Raw genomic sequence first — 19,063 nt, forward strand, 5'->3', positions numbered from 1 at the left:
CATAGGAAGGATATAGTTTCCTCATAAGTCTGTTTTGGTGTTGGTCGGTGAGAGTGACAAAACATGAAACAGGTAAGCAACATATACAGCTATAAAAGGTACGCTTTTACATGAGCAACTAGCAAGGCTCTATGTTAGAGAACATATAGGGAACATAAATTGCCAATATAGTTATTAAACCAAACAGTGAACAATAAAAAGTCCAACTTGTAACAAGTCTGTGGGACGTACCCAATAACAATGTCCAAATGGGAAGCTGTCTTGGGTAGTCCGAGAATTCTTAAACAGATAAGTCTCCCCTTGTTGTAAAGCTACAAATCCCTGCTTGCTGGATTTATCATGTAGAAGATAAATGGTGTGTATAAATCAAGGATGAGGAATAGTAGGACTGGAGACCCCAGGAAATTCTAGTCTCTTATTTGTCATTCAGGCCATAAGGAATACCACCTTTCCTTATGGCCTAAATGACAAAACAAGATTTTAATTGTTTTCTTTAAGAACATGTATGAATGTATAACAAGATCTTAAAAGTTTGTTAAGAATATCAGTGTGAATGTAGAAGTTTTGCTTTAATGTAACACTTTGCCTTTCCTGCCTAATTTCCATGCTTAACAGGTGGCAAGCATTATCAATTATCACAGGCACTTATTTACCTCTTGTTCTGGGTTTAGTTGCATGCCATTTCATGCTGTAGTCTTGGTGGTGTAGGCATCATGAATCACAGAAATGCTGTAAGTACTTGTATGTTATATGAATTTGTTAGTGTATTGTCTATCAATTAGATATCATTAGTATAGTGCATATGTATAAATGTATATATTTTGCATCGTAACAAGGAAGTAACTGAAGAGATCTCTCTTGCTCTCTCAGATGAAATGGAGACGAGAATTTCCCAGGGTCTCTCCTCTTCCTTTTCCTCCTCAATTTATACACACAGTCTATCTTCTAAATTTGGGAAGCTACATGGTATAAATTGAGATTGATATTGAGATCATTGGTCCATCTAGGTCAATATCTACACCAGTGGTTCTCAACCTTTGGCCCTCCAGCTGTTTTGGGCTTCAAATTCCAAAAGCCCCATGACCAATGGTCAAGGATACTGGGATCTGAAGTTACTTCCTGGCAGAAAACAGCTGTCTATTGCCTGTCCTCTCCTTCACCCTTATTTTAGCTGGCTGGCTCTGGGGCCAGAAGAGGACATTGTCCCTTTACCAGTGTTACACTAAGATTAGGGTCCCATCCCAGTTGGCTTCATGATGTGGGAAGGAGAGGGGGATGTTTCTGACCTTTTCCTTAGACATCAAACTGTCTTGGGCTGCCCTTGAAGGTAAGACAAATATTTTCAATCAATAAAGTATACTATGGGCTGTGCAGGACCTAGCTCAGCTTATGAGCTATACTTTTGTCTTAATTAATGGAATGGTGTCTGTGTCTGACATGGTATATTAAACTATATTATTAGCATTGTGGCACTATGATTATCATACTTAAACTGTTTTTTAATGGCCTCTGGCTAGAGCAATAATGGAATACAGAAATGAGAAGCAGAGGAGCTCTTAACTCTTATGAAGCAGGAACAAAACCTCCTGTACAACACCTGAGAGGGGAATGTGTGACCTTCCAAATGTTGTAGGACTGCAGCTCCCATCAGCCCTCATCATTAGCTATGATGGAATAGGGCTGATGGATGTTGGAGTCCAAAAAGATCCAAAGGGCCACATGTTCTCCACCCCTGTTCTCCAGGTAGAGTTATCAGGATGTATCCTGCATTGTGTTTGCTTACAGAGTTGTGGGTTTTATATATTTTCCACTTATATCCCCTCATGGGTTTTGCTATAGTTGTCTCTTCTGCTGACAAGAATGGTTGGGCTACGTATAGATTGCAGCTTTGTTTTTCCCTCCCTCCTTTCAGCCTTCGGTTCTCTTCTGATTTCTACTGGCTTCATTATACCTTGAAAAATCAGCTTGGGGGTATTTGTGCCTTACGCTTTTGAGTTTTTCCCCCCTTGCTTTCTTTGAAGGAATCCAAAGTACATAGGAATATAGCCCTGTCCAGAGAAGGGTATGCGTAGAACTCTGTCAAAGAGAGTGCAAGGTTATTTCCAAAAATTCAAAGAGTCCCAGCAATGCGGCTGTGCCAGTTCTCTCTCTTCAGACTGCAGACAAATCACAAAATATCTGGTTCTTCAGATACACATAAAATGCTCACTGCTTACCTGAGGCCATTGTACCTAAGTGGTGTAGCTGACCTCTCTTTAAAAGTCTGACTCAGGGTACCCTTGACTTCACTTCTTCGAAGTCTGCCAAAAACAACGACACAAAACCCATCACAGCAAGAGCTTTTCATCCTCTGAACATAGATTCCATTTAGCTGCCAATCACTACTCAGAACATTAACAACTTGTGCCTGAGCTTTCTTTTTTTTCCTTTCCCCACTTCATTCCCTTTTTCTTTCATATCATGTATCCCCCCTCAAAAAAATAAAAATAAATAAATACTGTAAACATAGCCTTAGGGCAATGGCTATCTTCTCTTGGTTTTTACTGATACATAAGCTGCTCTTACAGTTCAAGAGCAGAAGACACATTCTATAAGCAAATAAATAAAAGCTAAATTTAAAGGGAACAGCTTCCAGGTTTCAGCCTAGTGTACCTCTGAAGACCTATGGCTGGAGGACAGCAACAGTGGATGACAATATCAACCATGTAAGAAAAGCCAGCAGATAGTGAATGATTGGCCCAAGATCAGTCAATGAATTTGATAGTTCAGTGTGGCCTTGTTTCTTTATCTCCCAAGTTGTTTTGTTGTTCTTAACTGCCTTAGAGTTGACCCCGATTCATGGTGATCCTGCGGATGAGATATCTCTAAGCCCCCCTATTCTTCACTGCTCTGCTTAGGTCTGTAAATCCATACCCATCCAATGGAGTCCATTCATCTAGCATGTGGTCTTCCTCACTTTCCATTTCCCTCCAAATTTCCTAGCATCCTTGCCTTTTGTAATGAGTCATGCCTTCTCATGATGTGGCCAAAGTACGACAACCTCAACTTCATCATCTTGGCTTCCAAGGAAATTTCATGTGTAATCTGTTCAAGGACTCTTTTTTTTGTCTTTTTGGATGTCCATGGTATCCTCAGAACTCTTCTCCAGCACCACATCTCAAATTAGTTGGTTTTCTTCTTATCCACTGTCTTCACTGTCCAGCACTTGCACCCGTATGTGGTGATGGGGAAATGCAATGGCTTGTACAATTCTAACTTTGGTGCTCAGTTGCATATCTTTATTCTTTAGGATCTTTTCTAGTTCTTTCATGGTTGCCCTTCCGATTCCTAGTCTTCTTCTGATTTCTTGACTACAGTCTTTTTCCTGACCTGATGTTTGATCCAAGATATGGAAACTCTTTGACTATTTCTATTTCCTCATTGTCTAGGTTGAATGTATGTGGTTCCTCTGTGATCCTTATTTTTGTTTTGTTTTTTTCAAAAAAAGAAAAAGAAAGTGGTACTTCTTAATGCTTTCTTCAGCGTTAAGCCTGCCTTTGCACTTTCTACTTTGACCTTCCTTAATAATTGTTCCAACTTTAATCTGCTGCACCACACCAGCTCACTGAGTTACCTTGAGTTAGGGACATTAAAGGCAACTGCTAAAGAAATGTGCATGCTGTAACCACAGAGATGCAACTCCTCCTGTTTGAAGTGGTCTTGCTATTGCAACAGAAGGTGCAAAGTTTGGAAGTCATGGGGATCCAAATGGGAAAGCACCCCATCCCCATGGTGCTATTATACATCTGAGTCGCACCTTGAGAATCGTCCTATGGTCTTTTCTTTCTCAGTTCCTGCGCCATTATCTCAAGATGGGATCCAAGGCAATGAAGTCCTTGCCTTCAATTTCACGAATCGCTTTGTCTCTAATGAGAAGAAAAGCAGCAGCACATTAGCCACGTGTGAGTGTGTGGCAGTGCTGCACACTTGGGTACATTTGATAGGGTTGCCAGCTCATTAAGTCCAAAATGTGGCACCTTGAAGGAGACGGGTTCCAGTCCTTGTAATGATCTATTGTACAATGAGGAGAAGGCTGAACACCTTACAGCTACTCCAGCCCCATCCTCCCCAGCCATTATTTTTCTTTTCCTTCTGACAATCATTTCTGAAAGCTAGCAATCTGTTTTCTTTTATATTTCCCTTGCATCTTGTTGCAAGGATCTATCCATCTATCTTGTTCTCCGGGGAAGGAGTTATAACCCCTCTTTGAGAGTAAGTTCTGCCCCCGAACATCATTTGCAAGGAGGGGCAGGGACACAAAAATCAGACTGTTTGCTTTCATGCACTCCGAATCCCTTTTTCTGCAAGAAGCAGGGTTGTAACCTAAATGGATTGTTGGCCTGACCTGGAAAATCTTTCCTTCTGTGTCTTAATGCTCATTGTTGTTTATTGTTGTATGCCTTCAAGTTCTTTCTGACTTCTGGAAACCCCAGGATGAACCTATCACAGTGTGGCTTCAGGACTCCCAAGGGGCAGCAAAGCACTCAATCCTTCCACAAAGCACCAAATCCTGGCATAATTCCTAACAGAGATTCCTCTCCCCTTGTCTCTCTGTACTATTTGGATTGTCTTTTCTCCCCTTGTGGCTTATCCCCGGGGCCCGACGTGATGCCACCTTTTAATTAGAGGCTTGGGCATCCATGTGCCTGTGGAAAGAGTCTTACGTCTTCTCTCTCCAACTCTTGTTGTCTTTTTCTTCTCTGTAATTAAACGTTTCAGGTGCATTCAAGTGAGGCGCTGGGAGTGCCACCTTGGGCGGAAGGTGATCAAGCATTTCCAGCTGCTAATTGCAAGAGGGGGCCTTTGAGCCCTCTTGCTTCTCTTCCGTTTGGCAAGACATCTCTACTCCCTACTTCCAGTGGGACACTGACACTTTAGGTCAGGCTACCTTAATTTACAATGAGTGTGAGGCGAGTCCATGGCACCAACAGTTGCGAGAGGAGAATCCCCTCTAGGCCGTGGAGTTTATTAAGCTAAATTAATCGAGAGAAGAGAAAACAAATATTGAGGTGCATTTTGACTCTCCAGCGTCCAACTGAGCACTCATTGCTTGCTATACAGAAAGGAAAGAGGTCTGGAAAGGACCCAGAAGCTGCTTGGTGGAAGAGTGGAGGTTAATTTACTCTAATGGGACTTAATGATTTTCAGGAGGCAACCACCGAAACTTGCTTGAATCCATTAGTGTTTCAGGATCATAATTTCTACATTACAAGGAGAGGATTTGTTGGAGTGTGTGTCTCTGTGTGTGTGCGCGCACAGAGTTATGCAGATGCTCTCATTGCTGTTTTGCCTGCTTCCCATGGTGTACTCTTAATTTGAGTACAGAGAAAAATTCGAGGGGAGGCTGAATTTAATGTGAGTGAGACCCCATGCCTGGTGTACTACCAAAAGATCTGGGACTTCAAGCCATAGGCAGCATTTGGAGGGAGAACAGGAATCTGGAGCCAGAATTTGAGATTAAGGAGTTAAGGGCAAAACCAGGAGTTAGAGGTGTGGAAGACGCTAGAGCAAGGAATACCCTTGGTCTGAAGCCATTACTCAGAATGGGTTCTAAGCTGGAAGAGGTTATTTGTTGTTGTTAACTGCCATCAAGTTGACTTTGGTTTATGGCGACCCCATGAATGAAAGACCTCCAAGTCATGTCAACAACAGCCCTGCTCAGGTCTTGCAGATTCCTTGACTGAATCTATCCATCTGGAATGAGATCTTTTTCTTTCCCTACTGCCTTCTGCTTTACCAAGCATTATTGTGTTTTCTAGAGAGTCATGTCTTCTCATGATGTGGCCAAAGTACGACAGCCTCTGTTCAGTCATCTTGGCTTCTAGGGAGAGTTCAGGCTTGATTTGCTCTAGGGCCTAGTCTTTATTCACAGAGTCAACCATCCATGGCTTGAAAATACTCAAAAATGTAATTTCCAAATAGAAAAATTGATTTTGCCATTTTGTATAAGGAACACATTTTTGCTATGCCATCGTATTTAATGGGACTTGAGCATCCACAGATTTTGGTATCCCTGGAACCAAACCTCAGCGGATACCAAGGGCCCACTATATTTGTCTTTTTAGTAGTCCAGGGTATCCGTAGAACTCTTCTCCAGCACCACATTTCAAAAGAATTTATTTTCTTCCTGTCAGCTTCCTTCACTGTCCAGCTTTCAAGGTCATACATAGAAATGGGAAATATGATGGCATGGACAATCCTAACTTCAGTATTCAATGACATATCTTTATACTTCAGGAGCTTGCCTGGTTCCTTCATAGGTGCTCTTCCACATGCTAGCTTCCTTAGGATTTCTTGTCTGCAGTCTCCATTCCGATTAATGACTGACCCAAGATATAGAAAATCTTGAACTATTTCAGTGTCTTCATTGTCTACTTTAAAACTAGGTAAATCATCTGTGGTCATATTTTTATTGTTTGCTTAATGCCATCCCCTGAAGCTGAGAAATTGTGATTTGCCCAAGGTCAAGTAGGTTTCCATAGCCAAGCGGGGATTTGAACCCTGATTTCAAGTCATAGCTCAAACCACTACACATGTTACTCATAGATTGGCTAGTGGTTTTCCTGCTTCTTTTTTCCTATTTCAGTGGCGTTCTTAAAGATGGTACCCTAATCTGCCCATGTGCTGTTTGTTCTCTAGCAGAAAACCAGGCCAGGAGCGATGAATATACTTGCTTATTGAATTATAAGCAAGGGTTTATTTTGTGTGCACCTTTTGGTGTATGTGTATTCAGATGTCTTCACAACCACTTCATCTGATTTCTTTTTCAGCAGAGATGACGATTTAATTACACTTTTACAAACTGAAGTCCTTTGGTTTATTTCTAAATGGCCCAGTGCTGGGTCTCTGGAGCAACATGCGCCAGGACCTTCCAATTAGTATTTGTGTTTCTGGCTTGATGCTGGTTGGTGATTGCTAACTAAGTGCCCATGTAATGCTTAAAAAGACCCAAGGAAGTCATAAGGCACTTTTTCTATTACCAGTGCTTCCTCTCGGGCTCATCTGTTTTCCAGACTGCCATTCTGTTGACGATTACAGACCATGGAATTCAAAAAGCCTAGAGATTCTTTCTTGGACTAATGTTCCAGACTTTGGCATTATGACTAACAGCTGGAATCTAGGCATTTTATTGTTGTAAACTCCAGGCCATTACCTTCAGTTCTGTTCCCCTACTTTTTGCAAAATAAGCAGCGGGAAATGACACAGCATCCAGTTCAGATGTTTGTTTTAAACTCTGGTTAATCCAAACAAGTCAAACTATGGTTTGAGATCCTGGCTTCTTTGGACTAATCAGGTTTGAACTAGCCAGAGGTCCCCAAGTCTGAACATAGCAGGGGACTTAGTTTAAAACTGGGGTGTGTCTGACTGCTTCCTCTAGTCCAGTGTTTCCCAAACTTTGGTCCTCCAGATGTTTTGGACTTCAGCCCCCAGAATTCCTGATTGTTGGCCAAACTGGCTAGAGCTTCTGGGAGATGAAGTTTAAAACACCTGTAGGACCAAAGTTTGGGAAACACTGCTCTAATCAGTAGATATGGAGAAGAGGAATATGTAGTTTGAGACCCAGTACCGCATGTATGTACCAAGTGGGTCCTTGGTATCTGCTGGGGTTTTGTTCCATGATGCCCTGTGGATATCAAAATCCATGGATTTCCCAGGTTTATGTTCAATATCTGGGAAGGACAGTGTTAGAAGGATTTTTTTTTAATATGGTTTAGAATATCTTCTGCATTCTCCGCCTGTCCTTCTGCCATTGCCCACTTAGTAAATGCGACTGTGCTTTTGCTGCAATTATTCAAGAGCTTTGGCCCTTTGCGCTCCACAGGTAGATGTAATTAATGTTAATTACTACTGTGGCATTTCTGCCACAAGGAGCAGAGATTGTGGGAAGAAGCGTTTCTGTTGGGTCCCCTGGTGAGAAGTTGGGCCTTCTTTCCCCACTTTAAAGAGGGAAGGCATGATTGCGAATTTAGATGGGAATTTACATCTCCATGGTGATCGGGTACAGATCTGTTTACACTGCCCACTAGCTCTGCATGTGCCAGGCAGAGGTGGAGACAGCTGGAGCTGAGCTTGGCATAGGGGCCCCATGGAAGCAATGGGCACCATTGGCATTTGAATGTTAAATAGTTCCTTTCCGCAAATGCCAATGCTGCTCTAATGCCACTTTAATTCTTGCACTTTTCCATGAAGGTGGAATGAGGCCTCTATGCTGAACATATCTCCACATGATTTTTAACCACCTTCTAATTTAGCTTTCATGGGGTGTCATGCCACTATCTTATTGGAGGAGGACCAGGATCTTCTTAAACCAAGCATCTTGAAGGAGGAACAGGGCATTGTTGATCAGGGACTCTCAAGGTGTATGACGGTGTATTTGTGTATGGATATATGTGTATAGATGGTTGAACCTTGCCCTAAAGCAGTGATTCCCAGACTTCGGCTCTCCAAGTGTTTTGGACTTCAGTCCCCAGAAGCCCCAACTAGCTTGGCCAACAGTCAGGAATTCTGGGAGCTGAAGCCCAAAACATCTGCAGAACTGCCTTAAAGAAACTGGTAGTGCCCTCTCTGAATTGGTCAGGGATGGTGAGAAGCCACCTAGCCCCAGCTGACTGACTGCTTAGTAAAGAATGTCTCACTGGGCCCTTGGTATCTGCAGTGGTTCACTTCCAGGACTCCCCATGGATACCAAAATCCATGGATGCTCAAGTCCCATTAAGCACAATGGCATAGTAAAATGGTGTCCCTAATGGCAAAATCAAGGGCTGATTGTACTTGCGGAAACAATCCTCATGAAGGACAGCTTCTACAGGTAACTTTGGTGCCTGGATGTTTGGACTACTGCTGCCAGAATGCCCAGATCTTGACTATACTATCAGAGGCTTCTGGCAACTGAAGTCCAGCAACATCTGGGGACCCTAGCTTAGGAGCCACTGCCCTGTGCTATAACAGCACAGTCCAGTTGGCTGTCCATATCCCTGGATTCCTTATCAATGGATTCAACCATCCACGGTTTGAAAAATATTCAAAAAATATATAAGTTCCTAAAGCAGATTTTGATTTTGCCATTTTGTATAAGAGTCACCATTTTAGTACAACACTGTATTTAATGAGACTTGAGCATCTCCGGATTTTGATATCTACAGAGAGTCCAGGAACCAAACCCCAGCAGATACCAAGGAGCTCTGAAACATTCATGCAAATGACGTGGAAAACCATGTTAATTACTTTTCATGCAATATGACAGATTGCTTGTTGATTCCTCCCTGCCAAGGTGAAGTCTCCCACCTTTGACATGTGGTTCTTGCTTGGTCTATCATTTCATCTTTTTTGTTGTTGTTGTTACTCCAAGTCCTAATTTTCCCCAGATACCCCTAAGATTCTAGAGTTGGGTGCTATGTGCCTTTCCTTCGGTCTGCCTATGTATTTGGTGGAAGAAGGAGGAGAAAAAGTTTGGTTGGGTTTGTTAATGTTCCCTTCAAAGAATTCCTGAGTTTTTCTAATATGAAGTGTGTTAAGAAGTTACACTTTGTGCAACAGAAAAGAGAATAATAGATCAGTAAGACTTCCACCTTGAAATTCAGCCGCCCTGGGGGAGATAGGACAAGCAAACGATTCAATAATTAACCAAGGAGCCTTTGATATGAAGCACCTCCTTTTCCTGAGCTTCGGAGGGCAATTTCTCCACTTTTGGTCTTGTCCCACTGAAGCACAAGAAAAGGACAGAACTCGACGGTGCTCTCAGTGGCTTTTATCACTCCCGTGCTTATTTAACCTCAAGCTTATAGCTGGGATTTTTTCTGCTCAGCGTGCACTTGGTATGAACAATGCTTCGGCAGAGATGGGCAGCCTGTGACCTGTGGGCAACATGCAGTTTCATGCCAACATATGATGCCCAACTCTCCTCCAATTATTACTCCTGGAAGCCTGCAGGAAATAGCAATTCTTTTTAAAAGCAAGGTGGAACCATCCTTTGCCAGTTTATTTGAGAATGGTACTGTAGCCCAAGATCAAAACTGGTCTGTGGCATCTTGGAGTTTGCACCCCTCTGCTCTAAGGTTAGGAAGGAGAGCTCCTTGCCTTAGATATTTTACTGACCCCCCGGACTTCTTGATCCAAAAAGGCATTATGATGATACTTCAGCTAGTGGAACTGAAAGATCTATGCCTAGGTATGGCATGTACCCACCAATACAAAATACAGTTAGCCCTCCATATTTGCAGCTTTTACTTTTGCGGATTTGATTATTTGCAGTTTTGAATCATATGTTCTCTCTAGGAATCTCTAGGTCCTCCAATGCAACTCTGCCAGAAGTTGACCATAGCATTGCACTGGAGGATCTGGAGATCCCTAGAGAGGTGTTCCCTCAGGTAAAAAGAATAGTGTTTTTTTATTTGTGTTTTTCCCACATTCATGGGGCTCTTCACCCCTAGCCCCCAGCAAATGTGGAGGGACCATTGTACATTAGGATCAGGCTTCAGGCCATGCTCTGCCAGCCGAGTCTTCATTTCCTTGCCAAGGGAGCCCCATTTGACTCCTTCTTTCTCATCCTACTGTTGTCAGGCAAAGGCATTTTATTTTATTTTTATTCAGACCATTGACATTGGACATCTTTTGTTGCTGAAGGGATTTTTAACTGGTTGCATGTTGTTTGTTTGTGTTGTCTTGGTTTGCTTTTCATGAATTTCATTTACGTCTCAATGAAAATTTCCTATTGATCCATATTTTCTTCTGCTCAACGGTCTTTGGTGCAACTTTTGGCTACAAGGGTAGACATTTTAAAAACGCTCACCCGTATCCATACACAAATCAATAAAATTTATGACATAGAAATAAATATAATGAGGACAGAGGTGCGGGGGAGTCTAGCCATAAGTCAAGGTATTCAGGGCAAATGCCTCCCTTACTGGTTTAAGCCAAGGAGACCCCCTGCCACCGCTTCTTGGTTTAAGACTCTTTTGAAATTGCTCCATCAAAGCGTCTGTACCTTTCCTTGTGTTTATCAAAAAACAGATTTGTTTGGGGGAGAAGTACTTATGGGATTATGAATTGTCTCCCCTCCAGTAAGCTTTTTAATAGAATCCACAGGGTATTGGAAGGCAACACGCCACTAAATTAAACAGCACAAACCAGTCAACCTTGCTGTTTAACTTTCCTCCCCCATCCATTAAATCATATCTTTTAAAATTATTATTATTTTTCTTACCACATAACATTAATTTGGGAACAACATGCCTGAAGGGCAAATACGTTTTTTAGGTATGTTGTTTCCATCTTTTATTGAACAAAGAGGCCCTTACTCAACCACACACTGCATTGGTGAAGCAAGAGGAAATATTTCATAAGGGGGCAGAGGAGAAAAGAAAACATGCGGACAGTCCAAGGCTTTGATTAGCTGTTCGTTCATTTGGAGTATAGTTGCCGACTGGCTGGGAAAAATCTAGCCTGGGTTGCTCTTGTGATTTGCTTATTATTGTTAACCTTGTCATAATTGTAAATGGTAAAAGCCAGTGTTTGGATTCGAGTTCCGGCTCATCCATTAAACCCACTGGCTGACCTTGGGCAAGTCACATACTCTCAGCCTCAGGGGAAGGCAAGTGTGTGAATGGTGGGGTATTTCCCAGTCCTAGTGAGAATTCCAATTCCAGTTTGTTTGTTTTTTACATCATATATTCAGTGGTGGGGGGCAGGCTAGTAAGAGTTTTGCTGGTTTAGTAATTTGTGTAATAGAGTTTGCAAAGTGTATTTACCCCTGCCTGCCTTTTTCTTTAGTTTCCCCTCAGTAAGAAATGTCAGGGCTTCTATGTGATGAAAAGGTTTCCATGCACAAGCCATTTGAATTAGAAAATGGATATGCAGTGACCGTTTCTTTGCAAATGCCTTTTTGATGGGTAGGAGGAAAGAGAATTCATCATACCTAGGTCATTGGGAGCATTTTCGATGTGAATGGAGGTAAATATGGAGAATGGCTCTTAAAAGGCCATGTAGGGAAAGTAATAAATGAGCAAGCCAAGGATGCTGCAGAAACAGATATCCCTGTCACTGCCTTGTTCAGTGGCTCTGGCTCCAGATTTCTGTTGCAAGCCTATTGAGAGGTTGTAAATTCTTTCCACCTGAAGCGATCTTTGATCCTATGTGGAGCAGTGACTCTTTTTATCCTACTTGGAATGTGAAAGAGTGGCAGGAGGATAGTGGTTGCAGCCAAAAGCAAAAGAGTCCAAAATCCAAAGCCATCTGTTCAGATTCCTTGGTAAGGGATGCACGTTTCATAGAGAGCCATAGCCGTAAGCTACTCTTAGACCCAATTAGTTGGAATGTTTAGAGGCATTTGTGGGAGTAAGTATGGATGGAGTGGTAAATTTTGAAGTGTTCATGCTTGTCATGGCAATCCTGATAGCTTGAAGAATTCAAATACGCAGATATTGGAGTCTAACCAGATCATCAGTTCTAGACATTTACATTTCCAGGAGCAAGAATTTTGTAAAACTAATGGGTTTTAATTGCCATTCAAAGACCAAGGCAGCCAAAATGCTATCATTATACAAGGAATAGCTCACATTGTTGCTGGGAAGAGTCATTTCGACCTCATTTACTCTGAAGATTGCAGCTAACCATAGAGAGGATTCAAGAGCTCCTGGTGCTCTGTTCTCACCTTGTCTGCCCTGAATCACTGCATCATGTGCATAATTCTCTACTCTGCTGTTGGTCTGTTGTGTGATTTACCGTAGGTTTTCCTCCATCAATCTGCTGAAGTCCTCTGGCTGCAGAATGGAAATGTGAGTTTGCCATAGGTCTGCTTGAGAGGACAGTGCTTTATAAATGATACAGTAAAATAGTTAAAACTAGTACAGCGCCCTGGAGTGTCCTGAAAGGGCAGAAAATAGTTAGTTGTTTAACTCTGGTGTTGTTCTTGTGAGCGTTCAAGTTGATTCCAACTTACGGCAACCCAAAAGTGAACCTGTCATGGGGTTTTCTTGGCAACGTTTGTTCAGAGGGGGCTTGCCATTGTCATCCCTTGAGGCTGAGAGCATGTGACTTGCCCAAGGTGAGTTTACATGGCCAAGCTTGAATTTGAACCCTGGTCTCCAGAGTCATAGCCCAATGCTCAAACCACTGTGCCACACTGTCTCACTGTTTAACATATTGTGGTTACTATTATTATTTTACATCCAGGAGGGAGCAAATGTCCCTGTGGGTCCCCTCCCTTTTTTTTTTACACCTCACCTGCCAACTTGCCTGGTTTTGAATACTAAACACCTTAAGTTGGGGAGGGGGTGCCATTTGCCTCTCTGCTTCAGGCTGCAAAACAGCTTGGGTTCAGCCAACTGAGTGTATAATGAAGCCATAAAGCTGGCAGAAACCTAAAAAAAGTTTTAGTAAAGGCAATCAAAGTTTATAGACTTTGAAAAGAGTGGAAAAGATTTTCTTAAAGGACATTTCTTCCATACTTGGTTCCCTGCTATTATTGGGCCAGGAAGTTTCAGTTCTACTTAGTGGCCTTTTACTGGTCTCTCTGAACCTGTTGTTGTTAGCCACCCTTGAGTCGAACCAGAGGCATAGGACTTCATTACACAGGGAAAATCAGGGGTTTAAACAGCGAAACTCACGTGAAAGTTGAGTGAAAATTGTGCAATCGCGATTAACATTTTCACGCGACATCACGATTAAAGTGCCATTATCCCCGGCAATAAATAGGCAATAAACAGCAACAAATCATTCACGGGATTTCTGAGGAAGTAGGCGCAAGTCTACAAAAGTTCAGGCTACCAACTCCTTTTTAGTCTCAAAGGTGCTACAAGATTCCTTTGCAGACTGATTCTCTTTCTGTAGTTTCTCTTACATTTCTATTTTGTTGTTAAGTGCCCTCAAGTCGTTGCCAACTTATGGCGACCCTAAGGCGAGCCAATCCCATGGTCTTTGAGGCCAGTTTCTTCAGAAGCGGTTTGCCATTGCTGTCCTCTGAGGCTGAGAGACTGAGCACTCTGTGGATCTTCATAGATTGCTGGAATTCCCTTCTGTAATAGCCAGCATAGGACTGCTTAGGACAGTGGTGAAGGATGATGGGAACTGCAGTCCAACAACATCAGGAGAACCACAAGTTACCCATCCCTGCTCTATAGCCATCTTTCATAACTTCTTGGGTTTTATCAAACTAGGGAGGGTGTTTCTTTTCTTAACTCAGAAACTTGGATAGTTGCCATTCTTCAAAATTGACCAAAAATGCTGTTTAGTGCAGGTGTGCGCGCAGTAAAGCAGAATCCTTGCGCATACCTACTTGCTTTGTATAGCAGCTGGCTCTGGAGCAAAGTGGGACTTGTTAATAATAGATTGAAAAACAAACAGGCTGTTGCCTGGAGGAGACTTTTGAGATCATTGGGTTTGGTGACTTGGATGTACTGATGTGGAAAACTCCTATTAAATTTCTTTTTTCACCTACAAAATCGCACACCTGGGTGCAATATTTTCCCAAAGTTCCCGTGAAGTTGGAGCGAGTTCAGAAGAGATGAGAGATTCAGGAGGGACAAAAGGAACATTAGCTGAACACCAGGAGAAACATCCTAACTAAATGGTGGAACAGACAACCAAGGAAGACAGTGGCCCTTTCTTTGCTGGAAGTGTTTTAAACAGAGGCTAGATAGCTATTTGGCAAGGTTTTCGCAGCTGTGTCTTTCACTGTGGATCCAGCGTTGAGCAGGGAGTTGGACAGAATCAACTATAGGCAACCTGGTTGTCTATAGATGTTTTGTCCCTGACAGCAAGTGCTAAATGATTGCTCATGCAGAATCGGAGGCCAAGGCAGGGAAGCTGTGAAATGCCACAGATCAATGGCATCTCTTGTCTCAAATGATGAGTGAATGTCAGATCAGGTTCTGGAAGGCTCTCCTTGAGAAATTATGATGGGGCTGATTGATGGGCGACAGATATCTTTGAAGGGCATAGGCCAGAGTACTTCCTCCTGGCTTGCAGAATATTAACGGGTAAGACATGCCACAGTCGTAATAGTTGCAGTTTACTCTGCACTGTTCCGATCTCTTGGAGTAGGCCAAGGACTTGCCTTTGTGTTTTTCACAGAAATTTACCCACCTTTGTGAATGTCTTCGGAAATGGGTCAAAAAGAATTGGAGCTCTTAGTGCAATCCTGTATCTTCAGAAACTGGATTGCAACTGTCATCAGCCCTATCTAGCACAGCCAGGGCTCCAGCCACATTGGAGCAATAACACAGTTTGGCACCGCTTTAACCGCCCTGGCTCAAGGCTATGGAATTCTGGGAGTTGAAGTTTGTTGTGGGCCCAAAGCAGAGCTCTGCTCTGGGCCCACAACAAACTCCAACTCCCTGAATTCTATAGCCTTTTGCCAGGGCGGTTAAAGCAGTGCCAAATTGGGTTATTGCTCCAGTGTGTATGCAGCCCAGGAAGGATAGGAGTTGCAGTCCAACAGCTTTTGCAAGGCTACACGTTCCCTGCCCCATAACATTGAAATAGGATATGTAGAAACAGAACAGTAAAAATGGAAGGACCCGTAGTCCATCCCAAAAGAGAAATATGAAAAGGAACATGAAGTTCATTTTAGAATGAAGAGGGATGAAGGCATCCTGGCACATCTCTGAAACTGAGAAAAGCTATTTTGTAGCATAAGCTTTTGTGGAATCCAATTCGCTTCATCACAACACAAAGGTTTGTGCTAGAAAATTATTTTTCTCCATCTCAAAGGTGCAACCAGGTTTCTTTATTGCTCTTTATGCTGAAACAGAGTAACACGGCAATGCCTTCATTACAGAACATTCAAGGTGAGAATTAATGAAGGCAATGTTACACCTTAGAAGAAGTACAATTTTGATGCTTTAGATAACTGATCCAATTGCCAAACTGTTCTTCCTATTAAGATGTTTGTCATAGCATTCAAATAAATCCTTGCACCTGGCTGGCATTGGAGGAAATCTGATGTAGCTTAAGAATTAGCAGGAATAGCAGCATTTCACTAAAGGCTCAGGCAGGACTTGTAAGGACAGCTGCTTGTGATCTGTTTATCTGGAGATGTATAGACCTAAACCTGTAATGTTCTGCATTCAAAGATAGTTCTGTCTGTCAGTGAGCAACAGCTCTCCATCCAGCATATAAATCTGCCTCCTACCAAAGTGAGATCACAGGTGTGAGGGAGACCTTGGTAAAGTTGCTTTTTGGACTGCAACTCCCAGAATCAGTCTGATGTGTGTCTGTGCTCAGTGTTGTAAAGGCCACTATTCCCCAGCACCCTTCAGATGTTTTTGACACACCTCCCATCAAATCCAACCATTTGTCATCCTGACTGAAATCCATAACATTTAAGGGGCACCAGGTTGAGCAAGGGCTAGTCTAGACACCAGCTTCAGAAGATCTCACTAGAGCAGTGATGGCGAACCTATGGCACACGTGCCAGAGGTGGCACTCAGAGCCCTCTCTGTGGACACATGTGCCGTCGCCCAAGCACAGAGTTTGCCAGAGTTTGTTACTGGAAAGCCAGAGGGACATGGCACTTTGCAATAAATAAGTGGGTTTTGGGTTGCAATTTGGGCACTCAGCCTCTAAAAAGTTTACCATCATTGCACTAGAGGTTATTCCTAGCTATGATCCCTTGGGGTGGGAAACCCCAAGCACTGGAACCATATCCTGTCCTCCAGAGGTTCCACACTTGGTGCCCACACTCAAACAGTAGCCTGCCCCAACCTGTTGCTCTGGACTACATCTCCCATTCTCCTCAGCCAACATGGTCGTAATAACTGCAGGCGGTGGCAGTTGTAGTCCAATACAGCTGGAGAGGACCAGTTGGGAAAATAGAAAATTTTAAGGCATGGCTCATCTTGCACTGGAGTTTGCTGTTGCAACAAATGTCAATGATAGAACAATGTTAGATTGCACCCAGGAAGTGGCACATGTCTTTCTCTGGGCTTGTGATACAGCCAGCAATAGCAAGTAGCAATAGCAAGTACATTTCTATACCACTTATCAGTGCACCTAAGCACTCCCTAAGCAGTTTACAATGTGTAAGCTAATATTATTGGTCTTACTAGTTAGTTGCTAGCTAGTTTCATCCTCTTCCCAAGCATCAAGACACAAAGGGGCTTAGCCTTGGCACAGAGGCACCAGTCTGCTTAATTGATTGGGGTTTTGTGTGTAAAGGGAAATGTGGAAAAGATTAAATAACTCGATTTAACACGGAGCAAGATAAAAGTTCAAAAGTGTGCATTCCATTTGGCCACTCAGTAGGAGATAAGCGCTAAGTCCTTCAAGCCTATAATTGGAGGCATTAATAAGCCTTGATGAGCTCCAGCATCAAAGACAGGCATCAAAGAGGTGGGACATGCATATTTAGGACACCATCCAGGGGTCGTGGTTTGGGCCATACCTCTGCAGATACCTGTTGAAATAGTGCAGTCAGATTTCAGTGAAAGCATGCAGGGTGAGTACGTAACAGGGAAGGCCCCATCAGGATGGAGACATGTACAGAGAGAATTGACCTTTCGCTCCTGCATTGTACAGTGGTCCCTCCACATTCACTGTGGTTAGGGGGTGAAGGACCCCCACGAACGTGGAAAAACCGCAGATAAAAAACACTATTCTTTTAACTGAGAGAACACCTCTTTAGGAATAGGGAGGTTCTCCAGTACTAACCAACAGCAGCAGTAGAGCAAAGGAAAGGAGGATTTTTATCAAGACAGTGGCAAGAAATGGTCCACCTGTATCAAAAATGGCAAATATCAAATTCTTCATCCTTCCTTACCTCTACCTCTGACAGGTATTACATTCCAAGGGCTGGAGGGTGAGATTTCCCAGCTGTCCTTTATCTTCCCTCCAAAAATTACAATGGCAACAGATACATTCATAGTAATTGGGATGTCTGAATTCACAGCATCATATTTGGATAGGAGTCTGAGAGGGTCAGTTCACAAGTAACTAGACCTTCCCTTCACCTACTCTGTTCTTTCGCCAGGCTTTTGGCCAGCTTTTTATTTATTTACTTATTTAGGCATTAGAGGGAGATGAATGATGTCATATACTGAACATCATTCATCTTTTTTGTTCTTTCCTCCTATAAATTTATTTTCCAGAGAAAGGTGAGGGAGGGGGTTCTGGGGGAAATCTCTGTTGAGAATCACTCATCCTTTCTAATAATGAGAGCTGTCATCAGTGCTGCTCACTAGGAAATGATTTTCTTGGTAAATGTTTCATCTGTGGCTGATTTATAGGTGTGGGGTGGGAAACCAAAATCCTTTGCCTAATGGCAGAGCTTAGAAAGTCATCCTTTGAGCCTGGAGAAAGTACTTTTTTGGACTACAACTCCCAGAATTCCACAGTCAGCAATGGCCAGGACAGACGTCAGCACCAGAAGATGGTGTTATCAAGCACCTGCCAGGGAGCCCAGTATCCGAGTCAAGTCACTGTTGTACTGACAATTGTCTTGCCCCCATGCCATTGTTAAAACATTATTTAAACTTCCCACAATGCCCTGGGAGATCATAATGTTGGAAGCATTGTGAAAAATTAAAACAGAGATGCCATGCTTCTTTGCTTGATAATACTGGTATTATATCTTATCACTGCCAAGGTAGCCCTCTAGGGCCCAGTGCCATAGGAGTTGGAAGGCCAGAGGACAGTTAGGCATGGATGAGGAACTGACTCTGACTTGTAAGGCTAAGCCAGTGAAAAGCTGACAAGGAGTTGTTGAAATGCTAGATTTGCTGAAAGTATGGCACTTGCTTTTTGTTGTTGTTCATTTTTTATGGCATGTTTGTGCGAATGTTGGAATTGTTGGTGCTAATGATCCCAAACTGAATGATAGATGGTGATATGTAAAGGAAAGGTTTCTGCAGACACTTGCTTGTAGAATGAGTGCTGCATAAAAGCGTCAGACTGAAACAGGAATTGTGCAGGATGAAAGTGAAGGGCTTATTCAGACCAATGGTGGGTGGGTCAAGGCCCACAAATACTAGGTGGCCATCACAACTCCTCCTCATATAATGCTATTATATAATTATACCCCATTTTTGAA

General features: G+C 42.8%; 1 protein-coding gene across 1 annotated transcript in view; it reads left to right on the top strand.

Annotated features, from left to right (window-relative positions):
• The window catches only part of KSR2 (kinase suppressor of ras 2), a 150,764-nt gene that overhangs the window by 51,827 nt on the left and 79,874 nt on the right, over positions 1-19,063 (top strand).

Source organism: Sceloporus undulatus, chromosome 10 (assembly GCF_019175285.1).
Source record: "Sceloporus undulatus isolate JIND9_A2432 ecotype Alabama chromosome 10, SceUnd_v1.1, whole genome shotgun sequence".
Taxonomy (NCBI): domain Eukaryota; kingdom Metazoa; phylum Chordata; class Lepidosauria; order Squamata; family Phrynosomatidae; genus Sceloporus; species Sceloporus undulatus.